Below are 19,992 nucleotides of genomic sequence, written 5' to 3' on the forward strand. Positions count from 1 at the left end.
TTCATCGGGCTCTGTGTTGACATCATGGAGCCTGCTTGGGATTCCCCCTCTCCCTCTTTCTGCCCCTACCCTGCTCTCACTCACTCTCTCTCTCTCTCTCTCTCTCTCAAAATAAAATAAAATAAAATAAAATAAAATAAAATAAAATAAAAAACTTAAAATATTAAGAATGCTGAAAATATTTTAAAAAGATAAATTATAAAATGATAAAGGAAATATAATAAAGTTTGACTTCTAGTTATTGTAAATGACAAATTAAGGTTGATCTGCTATTTGAGAAAGTGGCAAGAGAATCCTTGAGATAATTGGAAATTTACAACAAAGGGTAAAAAGTGGATTGGAGAAAGTGTCTTTAGATTATTAAACAAGAATCGATGTAAATGCACATATGCCCTATGATGTTCTGAACTTTTATTATATTACAAAACATGTTTTTCTGAGTATGATATACATTTACCACAAATTGGGCTGGCTCTCCCAAAAAGTAGGAAAAGTAATCCTACTTTTCGTTGCAGTGTATCAGAGCTTAAATGGGAAACACACAATGTTCTTAATCCAGTTGGTAATAGGTTTCCTCTTTTCCAAGGCTCTGTTATTATTTCCAGATTCAGGAAAAGAAGCACTGTATGTCCACAGTCACAAGTGACAAAGAGGAAGGACCAACGTATTGTTTTTGGTTTCTGGTGAGGTCACAAGGAATGAAAGAAACAGTATAATGTGGATTAAGTGAATTGGCCCGAATGGTTCAGTGCCTGTCTCAGAAAAGGACGTGGGCACACAGGGCTGGTGAAATTAGCCCAGGCTACACAGTAGGTGATAGGAAAGGCTCCTGTAGAAAGTACTCGAGTTTTCTATTATAGCCTCTAGAAAAATATGAACCATATTGCAATAAAGTACTCAGAGTGGTCCTTTTTTTGGTTTTACAAGTTTAGTATATACCTTATGAATATATACCTTAATATATACGTAAATAAAAACACTAAGATGCTACTCTAACAATTATTTGTACTCCTGAAATCTAAAAGGCTCTGAAAAATTCAAAGTTGTTTTTATTTTATTTTTCACTAAGATTGGTTTAAATCTAAAGCCTGAATTGAAGAGACATGTTTATTCGAGAAACCTGAACTGAAATGTTATTGGACAAATACTGTGTTTGATGATGAAATATTGGTGTAGAACCCACCAGGGGCATTACCTAATGTACTGGGTATGTATCATAATATAAGTACATAATATTTACATATGTACAGAAATACATACATAAAATATTATACACATTATATATATTTCCATATAAATATATATGAATAATATAGTATATAATATATACACATTATGGGTACATATCAATTACAGGTATCATATATATATATATATATATTATGCTACATACCCACATATGTGTGCATATACATATATTATATACTTCTATAAAGTCTGAGCTTTGCCAGCACATCTAACAGACTCGTATGATACCACAGGATCCCACTTCAAAACACCCTTTGTCACCTTCTACCAAAACATTTTCTCAAATGTGCTGAGGTTGATAATGGGCTCAACGAAATTCCCACTCCACAGTACCCCTAAATTACTCCGACGCTAATTCCAACCAACTACCATAAATGTTCCTTTTTGAGTATCTTTGTATTGCACATCATTAGTCCTGAGTTGTGACTGCAGCAGTAAGAGTAATAAACAAGAATTTGAAACTTCACTCCAAGAATAACTTTCCACCCTGAAAAATATGCTCAACCAAGAAAGGTCCAGGACATTACTATGAAAATTTAACCAAGGCTTCTGGGTGTTTTCCCCTTTGTTTACTGTAGCCTCACATAGGTTTCATTCTTTTACAGATTTCTGTGTATCTGAATTTATACACGGCTCTTGAAAGCACAAGATGTGAACCCTGGATATACTGACTGTAGATATATGAATATTAGCTAATGATTACTTTCTGGAGAAAAATTACGATTCCCCTCTCTAAGTGGTGTCTCTTCTAGGCAATCAAACTGCTTCATGAACTGAAACATTATCACCTGGGAGTCCTCTCTTCCCTTCCCAGTCCGGGGCAATTGAGGTTCACGTGAACACAGTGCTCTGGTGACTTTGTGGTATGAGGGTTGGGGTCAGAGAAGTTTTTTGACATCAACGCTTTCAGTGGAAAAGACACAACATCATCTCACCTCTAACTCAGAAAGCAGTACAGGGCAGGCACCTGCACAGAATAGCACACAAGGCAAGCTGTTTAAGACCTAATCAATAAGCTTCATCTCTGTAAAACTGATAGAAAGTATCCCAAAGATTCAGACTCAAATGGACTTTATATAGCTTCAAAATATATTTTCAAAAGACTACAGTCATAAGTGGCAGTTAGAGAACATGTTGTGCTTAGCTCCTAGCTTCCTTAACCTTCAGCCCTGTAGGAACCAGGAACCTGTTGGTCACAGCACACCTACTTTTCCCTGGAAATGCCCAAACACCATCACCGCCCTGAGCAAGTGAGATCTGACTGATGTTCAAGTGGCCTCATGGTTTGTCACGATCCTTACTGATCTCTCTGCATTGACCATCCACCCCGGCTTGTTCTTTGCTTTTATCCCTAACAAATCCAAATAGTTTCCATTCCAGAATTCTGATTTCTAGCTGTAGGCCTCCTGACACCAATTTCATCAAATGCCCACTCGGTGATCCTATGGGCTTTGTTTTGCCCTTTGTGAGGTTTTTTGCCCTTTGTGATGTGTCTCAGCTCCTCGGTATCTCCAGCATGTGAATAACCAACATCCCAAGAATCCCAATGATTAGACAAGCTGTGGGAAATTCTGGACCTCATCCTAATGGCTTTGAATGACATCTTCTCTTTAAGTGTTCCTTCCTTCCTTCTCTCCAATGCTGAATGTTCCTTCCTCATGCTTGAATCTGAAGTAAAGTGTTGAACCAAAGTGCTGCAGACCTGAAGTGTGAATTCTCTCCACAGTGCCTGTCACCCACTAGCTGCCTTGGCACCGTGGGTGAGTGAACAATGAGCTCCCCTCTGCACCCCTATGATTTACATTAGCATCTGTCAAATTAGCATTCAGATATTTGCTAGATAAAAAGGAAAAAAAACGGGAGTCATAAAATATTTTTTAGAATCATAGATTCTAAACTCTGCAAACTCTGAATTTATAGAGAATAAGAAATCATGGGGCGCCTGGGTGGCGCAGTCGGTTAAGCGTCCGACTTCAGCCAGGTCACGATCTCGCGGTCCGTGAGTTCGAGCCCCGCGTCAGGCTCTGGGCTGATGGCTCGGAGCCTGGAGCCTGTTTCCGAGTCTGTGTCTCCCTCTCTCTCTGCCCCTCCCCTGTTCATGCTCTGTCTCTCTCTGTCCCAAAAATAAATAAATAAATTTATAAAAAAAAAAAAAAAAAAAAAAAAAAAAAAAAGAAATCATAAGACATCTTAAAGGACCTGAGAATACCCCCGTTTAATTACAACTGAATCCGAGTTACAACCTCAAACTTCTAAATCTTAAATTTAGCAATTCTCTTTAAAATGCTGATTATTTGATTTAAATGTTTAAATTTGTTTGATTTAAATGTTAAATATATTGCAAAGTTTTTTTTTTTTCCAAATAATTCTTCTACTTTTTAGGGTGTATTTGTTTTTCCTTATTTGTATTGCGATCACGGAACCATTTTAAAATCCATTTTCTGTCCCTGCTTTAGTGTCCTAGTTTTTCAGATGTGGGTTTGGCTCTGGTGATGGGGATACTCAGCAAACTAAGCTCGAGTATATTTTTACAGTTATTTTTTGATGTTCTATGGGATTATAGCCCCCATGACTGGGAGCACTTCTCACACACCAGCTCCTGATATCTGCCAGGTGGGTATGGTTATTCTTCTATAAGCTCAGGAGTAACAATTTTATTATACTTAGGTTAGCTATCAGATGCTTTTTGATAACACAATTATGTATATGCTTATAAACGTGCGTTTAAATATATAACTTGCAGTGGATGGCAAGTTCTTTTGTGGTGAGAGGCATGACAGTTCCACGTAGTATGATTTCAGAATAGAACTGCTTACTTGAAAACAATAGCTACCAGAAAACTTCACATATGCTGAATAAGAAAAGAAAATAATAGGACCATAATGGGCTAATTCCTCCTTCTGGGTTTTCTTTAGGCTTAAAAGAGATATATACAGGTAGCTTTATGTATTATGTGATATTAATACGGTAGTTAAATCAGCATGGCCACACGTTAGGAGGGCATCATTATTCCTAAGGGTACAGCCCTCTTTTTATTACCTTCCTCCAGCTATGTCTCTACTGAATTCATATCACCACATTTTCTCTTTATGGCTCTCCCTCGGCTTTTCGTTCTTCTTACGTATGAACAACTATGAAGCTGCTTCTGTTTGTAAAGACACCCTAATAACTCTCATTTATATATCTTACTTTCCTCCAAATTAATATTCATAAATCCAGACTCTAACTAGCGATAGTTCATTTCCATTACAATGAGCATAATCCTTTCATATTTGTCCTTCCTAGCCACACTTTTTATACCTCCTTTTCTCCTTCCCATTCTGTGTACGTGTCCCTAGAAACAGACTTTAAATGCCTTCTCAAAGACTTCCGTGTTCCTTCTGAAAACTCTTTTCAACCTCTTTTTGTGAGATTTGTCTTTTTCTCCCTAAAACTTTTGAGTTAACTCTTATCCTATTTTGAACATGAACTTGACTGAGAAAGGATCCACTGGGTCCTGCAACCCTACCTCTCCCAGGTCTCAGTCAGGTAGTTCTATATTTCAGTCAAATATAAAAAGGTCACGGTGCCCCTATGTGCTTGTGATACCGAATCTCCATCTTACGAAGAAAGGTTAACTTCTTCAAATCCCAGAAAGATGAAGTATGCTTGACCCTTGAGTCACATGGGGGCTTAGGGGCACCAACTGTCCCCACCATCCACTCTCCTCAGCCAAAATTCTGTCTGTAACTTCTGACCACCCCCCCACCCAAAAAAAAAAAATTTACTAATAGTTTACCCATGACTGAAAGCCTTACCAATGACATAAACAGTTAACACATATTTTGTAGGTTATATGCATTATATACTGCATTTTTACAATAAAGTTAGAGGAAAAAATGTCATTTAAAAAATCATAAGGGAGAGAAAATGCATTTATAGTATTGTACCGTGTTTATTAAAAAAAAAATCCACATGTAGGTGGACCCATGCAGCTCAAAGCCACATTCAACTTTAACTTGTTCATGTACATGACCTACAAATGCCTAGGGCTGAATAAAGTAATATAAAGCTGCAATATTATTCATATTTCTCTCCTTTTTTGTAAATATCTGCTTTTTATGTTTCAACTAATGTGATTTTCTGGACTTTTTCTAAATTGGTCAGACTCTTCAGTATGTGCTCCCATAAGCTGACGCATTTTAATTTTTTTTTTTTTTTACATTTATTTACTTTTGAGAGACAGACAGTGTGAGCAGGCGAGAGGCAGGGAGAGAGAGGGAAACACAGCATCTGAAGCAGGCTCCAGGCTCCGAGCTGTCAGCACACAGACCAATGTGGGACTTGAACTCACGAACCGCAAGGTCATGACCTGAGCCAAAGTCAGATGCTTAAAGGACTGAGCCACCCAGGTGGCCCCTCCAATACATTTTATATAAAATAATGACATCTCAAACACAACACACAACTCCTGACATAATCTGATCAGAGCAGGGCAAAAATAATTTGTTTCTTCTCTTCACTAGTTTTGGACAACACATTTATTTACATGTTTTTTTTTTTTTTTCTTGCTCCAGGGAAGATTTGAAACAGATTTTATCAACTTTGTCTAATAGATTATTTTCTCAATATATTGATACTTTGTGTAGATTATTCACAGACTTAGGTCATTATTTGTTTAGATTAACCTCAAGGTAATTGAGGACTTTTGTCACATGATGATCATTAGGGTTATTCTCTCTCAACATTTCCACACAGAACTGACTTTACTAAACCCAAATATAAAATCTTGTATTTAATACCTTTTCACTTGAGTGTTAAATTACAACACTTTAATCAAATTTGCTCCACGCGTCTGATTCGTTTATTTTATTTATATTGAGAGGTCTGGGTGTCCTTTTTCCTTAATCTGGAGAAAACTAACTGGAATAACAGTTTTTTTTTGTTTTTTTGTTTTTTTTTTAATGTCATTTTTCCTGAAAGGATTTGAAATTCATCCTCCCTTTTAAGTTTCCGCGGCTGGTCTCCTGGAGTAGAAGTCACAGGAACCGAAGCAAAGGGACAGCAAGTGTGCTTTGCAGTTGCCCCTGTAGGGGCGACCCTCATGGGACCCCGCTGTGATGGCATAATTACGTGACTGTCACCTAGCTTAGGGAGTGGGTTTGCCCACAAACTGAGAACGTAACAACTTTCAGGGAGTCTCCAGAGAGAAAACATGTATAGTACTCTGTGCTACTGGTATGTCTTTATATAATACAGTCACTTTTGTGTGAAAGTGAGATTTAAACAATGAGTACAGGCAATTGTAGACAAATTCAATGTAAATGAAAACACTAGGATCAGCATCCGTAATTGTTTCTAGAAAATATTTGACTCAATGCGTTATGGTTTGTCTTGAGTAGAGGGAATGGAACGATTTCAAATAACTGGAAAGTTTATAGTCCATATTTGGTAAAAGGCTGAAAAAAACCATGTTAGTTGTAACAACAGAAATTTCACATTCGGTCAAATAGCTTGTCAATCAAAAGTAGTGGAGAATTTAGGGAAGAACCTGTTTGATTTCACATGAGGAGATGTGAGCAATTTTTACACCCGTTTTAATCATAGTGAGCCTTTTCTGAAAAGTGTAGAAATAAACTTTTATCTATAGCAATTATAATAGAGATACCTAAGTAGTTGATTTATCTTTTCATATTCTACTTTCCCATATTCTTTTTTTTTAATGTTTATTTATTTTTGAGCGCGAGAGACAGAGACGGAGCATGAGCATGAGCAGGGGAGGGCAGAGAGAGAGAGGGAGACACAGAATCCGAAGTGGGCTCCAGGCTCTGAGTTGTCAGCACAGAGCCTGACGCAGGGCTTGAACCCACGAACCATGAGATCATGACCTGAGCCGAAGTCGGATGCTCAACCAACTGAGCCACCCAGGCGTCCCTCCAATTTCCCATATTCTTATCACTAATGTTCAACAAGATGCGCTTAGACCACATATTTCATGAAACTTTTTATCTTATTTCCATCTCTTTTAGATGATTTAAGTTATAATGATACTTCTCCCATTGATATTATAACATTGTTTTCCTATACGTGATCAACAGCTGGCGTTGAAAAAGAGTCTCTATTTTTTTAAGATTTATTTTTATAAACATATTGCATTTCGTTGAACGCTGACCTACAGGAACTATGAGTGAACCATCCCTTTTCCCTAATGAGAAAGGAAGAGCCAGAATTAAGAACTGTTGTTTTTATCTAGAGGGGACCCAAGCTGTGGGGGTACAGACACTGCAAGAGGAGAAGAGGGAGATTTAAAGCTGCATTTGTTGAGCTTCATTCTTTTTGACGGGCTGTGTCAGAATCAGGGTTAGCACTGACTGAAACTCCAGTCAGAAAAAGAGTTGTCGACTTGTGCAGGAGGCTGCGTGGAGGACAGTACCAAGCTCTGAGTGATAGTTCCTCAATTGTAATAATTTTTAATGATGTCAAAACGGTAGCGGTAATGTTTGAATACTTGGCTAATTGGACTTAATCAGTTAAACAAGCTATCATGTTTAAAGCTCTCCTTAATGAAATCTCTTTAAAAATCCATCACCCCACGCGGATCAGTGCAAAACCAGAGAAGGACTTTCAGAGGAGTGGGCAACTCCCATGAAGGCTAACACAGGAAAGTTTTATAGATTCAGCAAGATGGACACCACTGAGAAGCAGAGAGAAATGGCTTGTCTGTGATGGTTTCATATACATGGAATGTTTTGCATACAGGAGATAAACACATCAGAAAGAGAAACCTAACAGCCACAAATTAGTGGCCTTGCAGACAGAAGATACAGGTGACTGCAGGGTGTGATGTGGAAATTAGGAGAAAGAGACCAAGGACAAGAAAGACACAAAGCTGAAATTATGTCGTGTTGTACAAGATGGTTTCCATGTGCAATTTCTTTCTTTTTTTGTTTTTCATTTTTCTTCCTCCCTCCCTCTCTCTCCCTCCCTTTCTTTCTTTCCTTCCTTCCTCTTTCTTTCTTTCTTTCCTTCCTTCCTCTTTCTTTCTTTCTTTCCTTCCTTCCTCTTTCTTTCTTTCTCTCTCTCTCTCTCTCTCTTTCTTTCTTTCTTTCTTTCCTCTTTCTTTCTTTCCTCTTTCTTTCTTCTTTCTTTCTTTCTTTCTTTCTTTCTTTCTTTCTTTCTTTCTTTCTTTCTTTCTTTATTTCTTTCAAGAAAGAGAAAGAGCATGAGTAGGGGAGAGGAGCAGAGGGAGAGACACAGAAGCAGCCCTCATGCTCTCAGCATGGGTCCCGACAAGGGGTTCAATCATCTCATGAACCGTGAGATCATGATCTGAGACAAAATCAAGACTCAGATGCTCAACCCATTGAGCCACCCACCTGCCCCACATGGGGTAAAGGAAGGAAACTACAACAGGCAGAAACATCAGAAGCTGAAAGGAAGGACATGACTCAAAATATGGAGATCTTAGGGCAAAATCAAGGGAATCTCCACATCAAGGACAGATGCATTAAGTGTCTATTGCTGTGTAACAAGTTGTCTCAAACTTAGTGGCTTAACAACAACAGACTTGTTATCTCAGTTCCTGTGGGTCAGGAATCCTAGATTGGCTAAATCTGCATCGAGCTTTCTGGGAAGGCTGCAGGTGACCATATGGACTGTGGCTGCAGTCTCCTGTGAAGGCTGTACTGGTGGCCATGGACACGAGTGTAACCTCAGCCTCAGTCTCTCGCCATCCGTGCTTCTCCACCGTGCTGCTTTTACAGCCTGTCCACCGACCTCCCCCAGAATGAGCAGTGCTGACAAAGAGCCAGCGAGAGAGTTCCAGGGAGGCTGCCACTGTCCTTATGCACCCTAATCTCACAAGGGACACTCCATCACTTTCAATTGTAGCCTGTTCATTAGAATCATCAATTCGTTATGTCCAGCCTACATCCAAGAGAGGGAATTAAACACGGTGTAAGTACGGGAGGCAGTGGTCACACCTGGCTATCACAGAGGCTGCCTTTCCCTGTAGACACTAGTAAACACCTCTGAATTGTGCTATAAACAATTTTACAGTAACAGGAATTTGGGCATCTTAATGGCTCAGTCAGGTAAGCCTCTGACTCTTGGTTTTGGCTCAGGTCATGATCTCACAGTTCATGGGTTCAAGCCCCGTGTCAGAGTCAGAACTGACAGCACAGAGCCTGCTTGGGATTCTCTCTCCCTCTCTCTCTGCCCCTTCTACTCCCCCCATGAATAAATAAGCTTAAAAAATTTTAAACTAACAGTGGAACCAAAGCTAGCAGAGAAAAATGAACCTATAAATGTGGGCGGCACATGAGAAAACAATGCTGAATTAGAAAAATGAACAGAATGCTAATCCAATAATATAATCCAATAATATAATGATTTAGATACATGAGATCAAGAAGAAAGAAAATTTAGAGCTGTTCCGAGGTGACTAATGGAGGGCAATCTCACCGTATACTTCAGTGAGGCCAGGGAAAAAGAATTTTGGCAAAACAGTAACACTTCTGCTCAATGGCTCAGTCTTACAACCAGAATTAGGAAGATATAGCACATAAAAATACCAGAAGGGTACAGGCTGGATGTGATCACGGTGTTTATGATGGCTCTGAGAAATAAGAAACTTCTCTCAAAAATTAAACATAGGATTTGGCATCAACTGGATAGGAGTTTGAGAATCACACAACACTTTCAAGAATACTAACTATGCACTAAACCCCGATAGTGTTCCAGGCATAATTCTGAATATTTTAGTTCTCTCATTTAATTAGAACATTAATTCAAAGGAGTGTTATTATAGAAGGCATTGTGCTCAACTTCCTAACACCATCATTACCCCAGTAGATTAATTTAAGCCAATTATTGTAACTACCACTCCTTTGCTGACTGGGTTATGATCCATGTTTGGAGAATGATTTCTGAGAAGTTTGCCACAGTCATCTGGAACAGGCATTTTCTTTCCTAAGAGAAAGTCAGTGGGAAAAACAAGATGTCTCTTCTTCTACTCGAGTTTGTCAAGTTTGCATAAAACATTTTTAAAAACTCTGTCTTGTCATGAGTCAGAAAATGAACTGAACACCAAAGATGAGAAGTATTTTCTAATTATTTTTTGCTTTCCTTAATGTTACATTAGTTTCAGATGTTCAGTGTAGTGACTCGATGGGTCTATGTCCCATGCGATGCTCTAGTCATCATATGATGCTGTATTTTATACTTATCAATTCTATAGTAATACTTTCAGAATCAACTCATTCTGAGATGAAAACATCTTGCCAATTCTCAATTTTGCAAAAAAAAAAATCCAGAATTTATATTTAAAACTCATTTTCCTTTCCTTCTTTTTTTTCACTAATTCTGAAAGGAAGAATGTTGAACAGAATCCCAGATATGTGAACTTTTTTTTCCTCTTTTCTTTTAAGAAATAAAATTTTATATATGCCACAGCCCTTTCACCTCTACACAGAGAAAGATATGCAAAAATGGAAAGCCAGTAGACCGGAGCTATGAAATGAACGACTTGGCATCCGTGGCAGATATCTACTCACCGCCAAACGTTTACCCAAAGAAAAACATTCTCTGTCAAATTTTATTAGAGTTTGCACCAAACAAGAAAAAGGTCTCTTAGGAATATTTCTTGTTTGACAAGAAATGAACACAGTGTCCTTTTGTTTTCTGTTTGTGGAAAGACAAAAACAAACACTTATCTAGTAATTGTGATATCTTCGGAGTTCAGACACTCTACCTATCAAAACTAAACCGTGGGATAGGCTACAGGATCAAGTAACAACTGCAGCTACCCACCGCCGGTTCCTAGGTATTCCGAGAGGCAAGACGCGTTGCTGAGGAGGTGCGGGGGTGTCAGTCCTGACAGCAGTGGGGGAATGAAAATGAACAGCACACTCACTGCAGCATGTGAGAGCTTGCCTGGTACAATGCGGTGCACTGGGACTCGGTCTCTGGAGAATTTGAGCTGTCATCTCTCCGAACACGGTCACTCGTGGCCCTCCTGTTTGCTATTCTGTGGGTGACTGTTTAACTTTGGATTACTTTCAACCACGCGGCAAACAGTTACTGGAGGTCTACTGTGCGCTAACTATTGTAATAGGTGGATCCTAATTCCAGGCATTTCTGCATTTCCCTCTCCTCTTGTTTGATGTTATCCAAGAGACGCATTCATTTTGGGCAGTGCACAGATCTAAACAGAGGATGGCAGGGGGAGTCAGAAGTTAATGTCAAATCCTTTATGTCCAAGGATATGTGAACTCTAAACAGCACATACTCTCTAATGAATGGGATAAATATAACGATTATCGATAATACTATGTCTGATATTTTAATATTCTACAATTATTTCTCTCTTCTTGCTCATTCATGGAGAAACGTGCTAGAGTAGGGAACAGTTAGGGTACACACACAAAAAAAAGGAAAAACAAACAAAGCTAGTTTTTCCATAGTTTGCACCCTAATAGCTGTGCTACTGGCCAGACCAATACCCTTGTCTTCTAGCTCAAGAGTATGATAGATACTGCAAGCTCTGGATCCCCAAAGATTACGATCCCTAACTTTAGGGTACAGGTTGTTCTTACGTCTTTCGATGCGCCTGCCTACCTAACATCACAGTCTTCGGTTGTTGAGGACTCTACATGGATACCTATTCCTCTAAAGCACCCATACTATTTTTTCTTGGACAAGCAATCTTTGAAGAAATGACTTAATTACACCTTCCTTGAATCCCTTTCCCTTCCCTCTTGCCCTGCTCCTAAAAATGAGCTGTAGCTTTCCAATTTCCTTCCATCTTAGAGTGTTAAGACCCTGGGTTCTTCATCAGATCACATTCCACATTCTAGACAAACTTGGAACAATTTTGATTTCCTTCTCACTTTGCCTCATCATATTTCTATTCTCCATCCAATATTATAAATAACCATTTTCTTCCTTTACACGGTAAATCACGACACCCCTTTCTCCAAACCTCCTACTTGGCAAAATTGTTCCCCATATTTTTATCACCATCAGGGCATCTCAGAGACAGTGAAGCTTCATAGAAGAAGTTGAGTGTGGACTTTGGAAAGAGCTAGGGAGCAATCAATGTTATTGTTTTTAATGTTTATTTATCACTGAGACAGAGAGACAAAGCACAAGCAGAGGAAGGGAAAAGAAAGGGGGACACAGGCTCCAAAGGAGGCTCCAGGCTCCAAGCTGTCAGCACAGAGCCCCATGCAGGGCTCATACCCATGAACTATAAGATCATGACCTGAGTCAAAGCTGGACACTTAACTGACTGAGTCACCCAGGTGTCCCAATGTTGTTATTTTCATACTATTAATCAGAACTGTTAGCGGAGGTCTGCCATACAGAAATGCCTTGTCTCAGTAGATCTGTAAGATATAAAAGAACTGAGACATAGTCTACTGTATAGTGAGTATGCTCCACTCCCCACTCTCTTCCTCCTCAAAATGTTACAGAAATCACAGGAGGCATGGTATGAAAAAAGAAAAAAAACGACAAGTATTTCAACGGAAATCTGACATTGGAGCTAAGGCTGAGTAGCAGAAATAAAAGCCCATACACTGTCACATGGCTTCAAAGTTTGCAAAGGCACTGACAAAGGCTAGTTGGCTTGAGCAGTGCCCCTCCCACACTGCCGCACCTCTGCCCCCGGGGAGGGGGGGGGGAGGGGCAAAAAAAATCATGTCTATCAATCATGTCTACTGGGAAAGCCTGAATGTGACCTCAGTTGAAGACGCATTCTTTGCAAATGTAACAGAATTAAGATGTGGTCACACTGGACTAAGGTGGGCCCTAATCCAGTGACTAGTTTTCTTACCCTAAGAGGGAAAACTTGAGACAGATAGAAACACAGGAAAACTGCCAGATGACAGTGAAAGCAGTGTGGCTGCACACAAGAAAGGCCAAGACAATGAACCGCAGCTTCAACAAGGGTCCCGCCACCAAGGCGTCAGAGGAAACACAGCCTTGCCGACACTGTGATTTCAAACTTCTGACCTCCATGTGCAGGAGAGAACAGATTTCTGTGGCCCCAGACCCCCTCGTGAGTAGTAACAGCCGTAGGAAACGGATTCGAGTGTGGGGAGTCATTCTGTACTGAGGAGTACTGGTCTACCTACAGAATAGGTGTGCGGATTCTGAATCAAAGAGAAGGGCTTGTATCTCTGCTCTTCCACTAAGTCGTGTGGCTGTGGGCAAGGTATTCATGCTCTTCCAACCTCAATTTCCTGTCGTGGAAAGTGGAAATAAAAACCATATCTTCTTCATTGGACTGTAGCACGAGAAAATAACAATGCCTGTAAAGCACATGTCACTTTGTGCGACGTACTGCAAGACTGTAACTGTTAGCTACGTATCTCCCCAAACATGATGGCCTCCTGAGTGTGACCCTAAAGGTGAGAGGCACACCCAGTGAAGTGCCACTTAAGATTTCAACATGACCAACACACGTTTGTTCTCTTACACGGAACAGCCATTGCCTCTCATAAGAATGTGCTCTCCACGTTGACACGTTCTCCTACGAAGTCACCCCAACTGCCAGCATTTCAGGAGCACTGAGATGCATATAATTCTCTCCAGCAACACTCCATCCTCTTGAACACGGGGAGTTACACAATACACATGGTATTCTATACCCGTCGTACACACGTAGGCTGAGGTGAGTGAGTCACTTTGCACAGCCCTTTTGTTTTTTTGTTTTGTTTTGTTTTTGTTTTTTTGTTTTTTTTTTCAACGTTTATTTATTTTTGGGACAGAGAGAGACAGAGCATGAACGGGGGAGGGACAGAGAGAGAGGGAGACACAGAATCGGAAACAGGCTCCAGGCTCTGAGCCATCAGCCCAGAGCCCGACGCGGGGCTCGAACTCACGGACCGTGAGATTGTGACCTGGCTGAAGTCGGACGCTTAACCGACTGCGCCACCCAGGCGCCCCTGCACAGCCCTTTTGAACCTCTGCAGTAACACCACCACTGAACTAATGAGGCACGTATTTTCCTGATCTGTGTATTTGCCCAGTGAACACACTGCCTTGCTGATAGTTGAATCCCAATAATCTGTGGAATAGGAAAAAAGATCTCCATAAGATTCGAATCTACAGGCTGGCCTTACTCGGGGATGCTCTGCTGTAAGAAGCAGGGAGAGCCACCCGGTGTGCCTGTCAGAGCTTGAGCTGACGACATTGGTGAGTCTTGCCCTGAGTGTTTCTGTAATGACGTGGAAAGCCTGGCTCCCACCCTCCAGAGATTAGGATACAGGAGTCAGATTCGGGACCCAGGAATTTCACAGTGTACCATGTGCCCAGAAGGTACTGCTACGGACGGTCTGAGAGTCACATTTTGAGAAACACTGGTCGTCATGGAACGGCCATCTATTAAAGCCCAGTGGTTTTGTTTTAGGGTTATTTTTGGAACATATCTGAAGGACTTAACATGTAAAATCTCCCAGGTTGGTTTCTAGTGCTTAGATCAAACTTCTACATAAAAACATCTCATACACCATTCTTTCTTCCTAACCCCCATGCAGCTAAACTAGATGTACCAAAATAAACAAGGGAGGGGGGGGTCTTCAAACTGTTATGTACATGGCTACTTTCTGAAAACTATTACTTATTTTTCTTTATGTTTTAAAAGTTTTTATTCATTTTTTGAGAGACACAGTACGAGTGGGGAGGGACAGAGAGAGAGGGAGACACAGAATCTGAAGCAGGCTCCAGGCTCTGAGCTGTCAGCACAGAGCCTGACACTCAAACCCACGAGCTGTGAGATCATGACCTGAGCCAACGTCGGACACTTAACTGACTGAGCCCCCCAAGCGCCCCTGAAAGTATTCACTTATTTTGAAAATAAGCCTTTGAGCTCTGGGTTCTAGAATTATGTGTGGAGGATTAAAATAGCCACACCTCAGACCAGTTAAATCAGAATCTCTAGGTCAGTTTCAAGACATAGAGATCTCTAAATCAGGTCCCATGCACAGCCAGGGTTGAGTACCACTGCTTGGAATGAACAGACTCTTCAGGGGTGGACGGATGAGGTCTCTGGCCTGACAATGATAAGAAAACATCCCTGATTCTGAGCCCTCTGGTTCTCTGGAGCTTGGATATCTTCAAGATTCTTTAAAGAATATTCATATAAACCCAAGATTACAGACAAGGAGATCAGCAATTCTTACGCATTTCAAATTTCAGAAACAAAGAATTAGAAAACAAAGTAGCCTACCACAGAAGTCTAAGAGGAAGGACATACTATCACCCACATATAATTAGCCCGGCATCCCAAGAACTGGTGCCTATCGAGAAACAAGAGAAAATCCAACAGAACTCTAGTCCGCCTGAGACCATGTTTTTAACAGAATGAAGTGAGCAAATGGGAAGCTTCTGTTTTAAAAAGGCATACTCTGTATGCTTAGGTTTACATAACTGAATATTTTTGGCTTAGAATACATTGTCTGTATTAAACAATTCCGTATTACCTTACACTACTGAGACCAAGGTTTATAAATTATTTTGGTTCCTAATTTTCACTCTCTTTTCATTCTTTTTAAGATTAAAAGTTTAGTCTATCATGACTGAAAACCTGCCCCTGGCTCCGTCTGCCCAAATACTCATACATCTTTTCATATCTGGTCATAACAGCATCTGAATAAAAATAAGCTAACAATAAACTCTTCTGAGTGTAACAATTTCAGGATAAGATGAGCAAGGAAAGAATTGATTCTGCTACAATGGACTGGACTAAGCAAGTTCCTTGGGCCCAGCTGTGTGTCAGAAAGAGCGTTTAGACATCCAGCCCACTCAGTCTAGTGACATCAGATCAAAGCAAGTGGTCATGTTTAAGAAGGCTTGGGATAAACCGTCTTTAACCCTTTCAAGTAGTTAGAGGTTGTTATCCTCACATAATTTTCCTTTTCACCCAGAACGAGCAGATATTTATTTATGAGCAGATTATTTATTATAAATAAGCAGAAGGGAGAGACATTATAAATGTTACATGCAATGAGAAAGCGATTTCCTGATGTTTTCATTAATTTCTTCTACTTACAATAAAAAGAGAAGTACTTTGTCTTAGAAAATACTGGGCCTAGGGGCACCTGGGTGTCTCAGTTGGTTAAGCGACTGACTTGGGTTCAGGTTCATCTCACGGTTCATGACTTCAAGTCCCGCATCAGTCTCTCTGTTGTCAGCACAGAGCCCACTTCAGATCCTCTGTCCCCTTCTCTCTCAGCCCCCAGATTCTCTCTCTGTCTCTCAAAAATGAATACACATTAAATAAAAAAAAAGAAAAAGAAAGAAATTTCTCAGTCTGGATGACTGCATAGAAACTTTCTGAAAGCAGAGTTCACAAGTAAAATTTTCAAAGAAAATCTATATCTATTTACATACTTTAAACCAATCTATATCTACTTGATCTATTGATCAAACACATTAGTGAATAAATCATTTGGGGATATTTATAAATCTCCATCTGGACTATTTTGGCATAACTCACATATATATTTTAATATAACTCATTCATTTGTTCTAGATGATTCCATCTGATTAAGTGGTAGTGAAGCTTCGACTCATCATCTGATGGAGCACTACAAGGGGCTTCTGAAGAAGTTGAACAGCCACCGTTTTAGTCATGATGAAGACGGTACAAACTCTGATTCCCTCAGCGACAAATATCCATGCATCTTGGTAGGTATAGTTAGATTATAAGCTGGACTATTTCTTGGAGTCACTAAGTGTCTTGCAACTACAGGAATTTAGAATACAATCACATGAGCAAGTCTTCAATCTCTGATAAGCCAAATATGTCAGGGAAAGAATAGTCTAGAAAACATGATATTTCACATCTCATTTCTAAGAACTCTATGGAAGAGAAATGCTTCAGCGTCCATTGCTAGCCAAGCGGAGCTCACAGCATTGAGGTACCCAACTAAGGTCTCAGAGGACAAACCTGCCACATTGGAAATGTTCTAAGACTATTCTACAAATTCTAAAAGCTAAAGAAAAAAGTGAACTGGTTTTCTAGAGGTGAGGAATTCCCTAAGTTACACGAATTTGCTGGCAGCTTTGTATCCAACAAATGGTAAATTTGACCTTTTAGGTTATAAATGCTACCAACTCTGAAACGAATTGAAACTCACTTTTTAGGCATACTTTTTAATATATAAATCTACAGAGGTATATATTGTTGTCAGGTATTTTAGTCTAAAATCATTGTATATCTCTATAATTACCCCCTAACAAGGTCAGGAGTAGTAATAAACTTTAATGGGGATGTCAGTTGGTGACATCTACCTAAACAAAAATTACTATGTGAAGTTTGGTGAAATGTTAAAAGGACTAAATATAATTACGTTAAACAGCTTCTACAAAATGCATAGTCTTCCCCTGTTTCCCAGAAAATTACCTTGAGGCAATAGTTTTGTGATTGAAATGTAAAGAAACCCATCTTATTTTATTTCCTATATAAGCTGGCTCTGCTGATCCAAGTAGAAGAATTTGCTAATCAAGTGGGCATTCTACACCTTAGCCAAGTGCTCATCTGCACAGTTCAGACAATAAATAGATTTGGAAAATTTATGCTAATAAATAAATTATAACCTCGCTGGGCTCAGTTCTTTTTAAATAAAATGCTTAGGGAAAAAACAAAACAAAACACTATGGGAAGAAGATGTTGCCTAAAATTTTGTTTAAGATTTAGAATGCAAATCGCAGTATCTTAGAAAATTAAATCATTATCCAATGGAAATGATAATCATCCTAAATTCCCAATGTAGTGTTATACTTAATCTATTCACAACCTTAGCCCCTTATCACTTGATATTTTACAGTTTGAAAATTTTTTCATGTGGTTTATATTTTATTCTAATAAAGACACAGCTGTAAGCAATCTAATTGTTTATTGAAAGAAACTTGGAAATTTCCATCGTATAATCTCAATTTGATTTTAGTCAGATTTGCAAAGTGCTGATTGACTACAAAGCTGATTTATAGTCTACATTTTTTCAAATTCAGCATCTAATGAAAATAACTACGTATAGATTAGGGATATAATTATCAAACTTCTATAAAATCAAGTAAAAATATAAGCTCTATGGTAATGCGTTGGTCCATGGGTATGATGTATTTTTTTTTTTTTTTTTACCAATTTACTTGTGACCAAAGCATCTCTGCCTGATCAATTATATCCTAGGTCAATGGATGATCGCTATTTTCAAGAACACAATTTCCTGCACTATTAAACGTTAAGCATCTCAAGGAAACAAATAATTTACTACTTTTTAATAAAGATGCAAGTATATATTCATATAGAAACCAGTCTGCATAAAATATATGCATTTTTAACTCAAATACGATTTTCAGGGAGATTGACTGGAGAAGACATCTGTATTTTGACCCAGACAAAATCAATAATATCTCTTCCATCACCAGGTCCTTCTTCAAAGGTCACCATTGTTAACAGTTTCTTGAGAATTATACTAACATTTTTAAGCATTATATAAGACCCGAGACATATTGAACAGCAATTATTTGTTCTGTAAAAAATAAAACAATATAATAAGATGTTGAGCGTTTACCTCAAAGAGCTTTTAATCCTGCGATCATAGGGGCAAAACGATTTACAAAGTGTTTACCATCTACACATACTTCCTTATCACTTGGACACAGTATTGTTGTCTATTGCTGTTTATAAGTACAAAGATACTCCTTAGGGAGAGTCAGAACCTCCGTGACTTGACCAACCTCAGACTACCCTCCATTGCTAGTTATCCTCAAAGAGCTCATCCCATTGCTTCCATTTTGAGGGGTTTAAAGAAACACTCAAGTCTTTAAAACTAGTTAAAACTCTCAAAATTAACCAAACTCTCTGTCGCTTAGATGTTTCTTTCCTAATATGGGTATGATAATAACACCTATATGATAGAGATGTGAGTTGAGGTTAAAATAATGTATTTATAATGCTTGAGCCTCATACATATTAAATGTTCAGTACATGTTTCTCATGTTATACTCTGAACAAATATTATTTTTATTATAAAACTATGTCCTAACATCAAAATGACAGGTGATGAAGAACAACAAACAGAATATAATGCTATGTTAATATTTGGCAATTGTAGTAAATAGGTCTCTATGAACTTTGTATTCAAAGGCAACTTCATGTATATGAGGTTCTAAGAGAAAACAGTAGACCCTATACACGTAGAGGTGTACATGTGTGTTTAGTTTGCACTCAGGGACAATGGGAACAGTTGTTAAAGACAGCAGTAACCATGTCTTGTCTGTTCAAGGTGTCTTAAACTTATACCATTGGCATTTTACTTAGAATATCTCAACAGCATCTTAATACAACATTCCAGCAGGTATTTCTACACTCATCTTGCACCTGAACTAATTAAAGCTCACCAAGTTTAACTGGCTTTTCCAAAGACACATACTTAGAAGGTGGTAAAGATTGGGTCAAACTAAGGGCTGTCTGGTTCCTAAAGATATGTTTTACATAATACAACATGAAAACAGAAAACTGTAATATAGTATTTAGTACTAGTACAGTTTATAGTAAAATAAACTGTAATGGTAAAGTGCCATTATGAGTGCACAGGGCAGTATGATTTACATATGCTGATGTTGGGAAAGTCCAGTGGATGATGGTTTCCTTTTTAATATAAAAAAATTAACCTAATTAGCTACATTAACATTCTTACTTATAAAATATATTTCATGGGGCACCTGGGTGGCTCAGTCGGCTAAGTGTCCGAC

The 19,992-nt window shown here is 38.9% G+C and overlaps 1 protein-coding gene and 1 long non-coding RNA gene across 2 annotated transcripts in view; one reads left to right on the top strand and one right to left on the bottom strand.

The window, feature by feature from the left end:
- PCDH15 (protocadherin related 15) overlaps positions 1 to 19,992 on the bottom strand; it is a 1,242,339-nt gene that overhangs the window by 985,220 nt on the left and 237,127 nt on the right. The window lies entirely within an intron of this gene.
- Positions 2,878 to 17,804, top strand: LOC131492638 (uncharacterized). Its single transcript, XR_009252206.1, has 3 exons — positions 2,878 to 3,008; positions 16,766 to 16,920; positions 17,703 to 17,804. It is a non-coding gene; the product is annotated as an uncharacterized LOC131492638 (long non-coding RNA).

This window comes from Neofelis nebulosa, chromosome 13 (genome assembly GCF_028018385.1).
Source record: "Neofelis nebulosa isolate mNeoNeb1 chromosome 13, mNeoNeb1.pri, whole genome shotgun sequence".
NCBI lineage: Eukaryota > Metazoa > Chordata > Mammalia > Carnivora > Felidae > Neofelis > Neofelis nebulosa.